Below are 4,040 nucleotides of genomic sequence, written 5' to 3' on the forward strand. Positions count from 1 at the left end.
CTTTCAGTCGTCTTAGAGCTGTCTCAAGCCTCTCTAAATGGTCCGGGAAGGTCTGAGAGAACACAAGGATGTCATCTAAATACACTAATAGGATGTGGAACACTAAGTCGCTCATAGTCGCTTGCATAAGTCGTTGAAAAGTCGCAGGTCCATTACAGACACCAAAAGGCATTCTGAGGTACTCAAAAAGGCCAAAAGGAGTTGTAAAAGCAGTCTTAGGCCTGTCACTTTCACGGACAGCAACCTGGTGGTACCCACTTGCAAGATCAATGGTCGAGAAGAACTTTGCACCATGAAGGGCATCAAAACTCTCGTCAATGCGGGGCAAAGGAAATGCGTCACGTCTGGTTTTTGAGTTTAGTTTCCTAAAGTCAACACATAGTCGTATGTCTCCATCAGTCTTACGAACTACCACTATGGGTGAAGCGTATGAACTATTGCTCTCCTGGATGACACGCTTTCTTAAAAGCTTAGTGATGTGGTCCCTCACCTCTTTGTACAGTGTAGGTGGGATACGACGGTATGGCTCTGTAACTGGTGCGTCATCTACCAAGTTAATCTCATGCTCAACTTTATCAGTGTAGCCTAGGTCCTCATCCTTAAAAGCAAATACTTCCGAATACCTGGCTAAAAGTGCACCTAACTCTGCTTGTTGGCCCTGTGTGCCACCTATGTGTAGTTTGTCCAAAAGCAACTGAATGTCTTGGTCTGTCATCTGTCCTTCTTTTCTGCCAACAGTTACTTCCTCTGTGTCAGCGGAGATGCGTTGAAATCGCACCTCACAGGAGTCCTTGTCTACACACTCTGCCTGAGTCGGAATACCAAGCCTGGTCCTGGGGCTTAACCACACATCCTCCTCAGAGAAATTTACCACCTGCACTGGAAATAAATGTCCCTTTGATTCAACTAGAGTGGGGACAACTACCAGGCCACCTGGCAATGGTGTGTTACCTGGCTCCAACAGCATTTTAGTGCTGCCACCTGACTGAGTTTTAAGTCCCTTTACATAGACTGTAGCTATGGAAGACGCAGGCACATGTACAGCACCCCTACCAGCTACACGGACAGAAGATGACTTTGGAGTGATGTTACACTGTTGTACTTGCTGAAATGCTTCCCTCCAATCTGAATCCAACTTTCCCCCTAGAGTAGTGTCAAACTCAGCATGAACTAGTTGTCTGCATCGGCTGATGATGTTCATACCAATAAGACCTGGTGCTGCAGGCTGTGACTGCTGATGCTCTTTGACTACCAGGAAACCACATTCGGGTAAGGTTATGCCCATAGTTTCAACGTCTAACTCAAGGTAGCCCAAGTAGGGAATGTCCAACCCGTTGGCGGCAGTGATCTTAAGCCACCCGGTTGTAGGCAGCATATCCTCATCCCTCCCAAGTAAGTGCTCTCTGAAAAAAACTTCAGTAATAGTGCTGACTTGGCTCCCGGTATCCAGTAAACAGTTAGCAGTAACCCCCCCAATCTTGAGATCTACTACTGGACATTTACCTACTGCACGGTCAAGAAATCTGTCACGAATACCAGTACTGTTCTGAGAGCCTGCAGGTTTTCCTCGCATTGCCCGGCTCATGGCAATCGAGGGAGTTAGTTTTCCTGCACCCCAGCCAGCAGTGGTGGATGTGTTTGCTACCTCGTGCTTCTGAGGACACTGTTTGGCAATGTGCCCCGCCCCGTTACACTTAAAGCAAATAGGCTGACCTTCATCAGTGAACTTTGGCTTGGCTCTAGGTTTCCCAACCTTGTCATTACCCGTGTTTTCCTTCTGTAGAGCAAGACCCCGTACTGCCTCTGTTAGTTCCCCGATAGCTTTACCCTGTTCCGCCACCACTTTAAGAACATCCTGTAAAGTGACAGCCTGGCTGCCTGGTACCCCAATGGCAGAACACTGAAGATCCCTCCCCGTACTGTCACACACTACATTCTTGCTCTTTGCAACTTTAGTGCTACAGGGCTGGTCTTCTAAGGACCATAAGACAGCTTCCTCACGTACATCGAACAGGGTAGACTGGGGGTTGTCTCGTACAAACTTGCGCAACTCTCTCCGGAGTGAGGGATCTCTAACACCATCAACAAATCTGTTTCTGACAACCCGTTTTGTGTCCGGCACAGCATCAGGTGATTGCTTTACCAAAGTTCTAATAATCAGAGAGTGCATGTGAGTATTCTCGGAAATCTTCACCCTCTTCTTGCTTGCGTCCATAGAAAGTTTCTAACAGCTGGGACTCACTGCGTTTTTCGGTGAAAGCCCCCCTTAGGTAACTGAACAGGTCACTGGGCTGCTTAGACTCTCCACCCAACCGTAACCTAATTTCCTGTAGGGCTGCCCCCCTCAACAAAGATCGAATGAAATCTACCTGCTCTGCAGGAGTCTGATCTCTAGCTCGTAGTACACTTTCAACCTCTTCAATGAACTCATCAACTGAACGACTATCTTTGGATACCTCACCACTGAATGGTTGGATCTGACGCTCTCTGGGTACATACACATATAACTTGGTTGCCCCATTACCTAGAGTGGCAATAATTGCCATTGCTTGGTCATGGTTTTTTTTCAACTCTGAAATCTGTGCCTTGAGTTCATCTATCTGGTTGCCCTCACCCACACTAGAGGTATTGTCCTCACCATCCGAATTGTGAGCTCCACCCGCCTCCTCAGGAGGGTCTAACATTTTGACTCAGTTCACAAGTCCCTGACAGTCACTGAATGGGATGGCCGCTGCGACGATTCTTCTCCAATGGTGTCCCTCCTCGGTGCCTTGATGGGTCCTCTCCCAGATTGGTCCTGGCGCCCTCTGGATCCCGTCTGTCTGGTCTGGTCCTCCTTAGCAACCCCAGGCAGCACTCTCCGTCCGTCTCCAGGTCCACTTGGCACCACACCGCTCTTCCCCCACTGCCGTATTTTATGTAACTTTCCCAAACCTGAGAAACTCCAAGCTAACAGACCCCACTCCTGGTACCAAAATGTGTAGCCTGGCGAAATGGAGCAGCACAGGACACGAACTTTCGTTTTTGGGGTTTTTTATTCTGTATTAATAACTTGGGTCTAGGTTTAGGATGAAATTGTAAATACATAAAATACAGTCGACAAAATACGGCAGTGGCTTGCTGCAAAACAGAACATGAGGCAAACCACAGGTGAAGGCAGTTAATTAACTAACAATCATTATACAAAACAAAACATATCATACCATACATTCGTATGTCCCGTTATCACTTGTCACCTCTTACAAGCAAACAGAAAGTATTAAACTCGTTCGAAACGTAGCCCCAAGGGCTCAACAACAATTTTAACAAAGGTTAACACCAGCACATGGTGGGACAATCTACAAGCATCCCCGTGATATCGAGTGATTTGGGAAACAATATCACTTTAAAACTATGTCTGGCTGCACTAAATGCTGTTTTAGTTGTACTTTACGCAGACTAAGTTCATTTAAAAAGTCATATTCACCCCAACTCTCCTGAGCACACCCCCCACGCTGGATCTAGAAAATGGAGGCTGTGAAGAAAGGGGAGGTTCCTTTGGCATCACATGGCCTTACCCATAACCCTTTTCTCAAATTCTAAAGGGGAAAATGAACCGCGCCATCTAGTGGACTTAAATATTCACTGCATTTTCCCACTTGGCTACATATATAACGGTAAGGAAACACCAAAACTAGACCTGTATGTATTGCAAGGTGGAGGACCACCATTACTGGGACGTGAATGGACCCGTAAAATACAACTGGACTGGCATTCCATACAGGCACTGACTGTGACTGACAAAAAGGATGATGACATCACACCTGGGCGACTGTCAAAGATCCTAACTGACGCGAAAGAAGTGTTCCAGCAAGGACTCGGAACACTAAAAGGCATGACAGCGACGATTAAAATTGAAGAAAACGCAAGCCCAAAATCTTTTAAGGCCAGACCTGTACCTTATGCGATCCGCCCAGCCGTCGAAGCAGAGCTGGAGAGTCTGGCACGTTCAGGTGTACTGTCCAAGGTAGACTGGAGCGAGTGGGCTACACCCATCGTCC

The 4,040-nt window shown here is 47.2% G+C and overlaps 1 long non-coding RNA gene across 1 annotated transcript; it reads right to left on the reverse strand.

Moving 5' to 3' along the window:
- Window positions 1-3,016: 3,016 nt before the first annotated feature.
- LOC147117077 (uncharacterized) lies at window positions 3,017-3,593 on the reverse strand. The gene is made up of 2 exons (XR_015078277.1): window positions 3,467-3,593; window positions 3,017-3,120 (listed from the first exon to the last, which is right to left on the reverse strand). It is a non-coding gene; the product is annotated as an uncharacterized LOC147117077 (long non-coding RNA).
- Between the last annotated feature and the right edge of the window lie 447 nt (window positions 3,594-4,040).

Source organism: Somniosus microcephalus, chromosome 5 (assembly GCF_052327205.1).
Source record: "Somniosus microcephalus isolate GS21.2 chromosome 5, FLI_Smic_1.0, whole genome shotgun sequence".
Taxonomy (NCBI): Eukaryota; Metazoa; Chordata; class Chondrichthyes; order Squaliformes; family Somniosidae; genus Somniosus; species Somniosus microcephalus.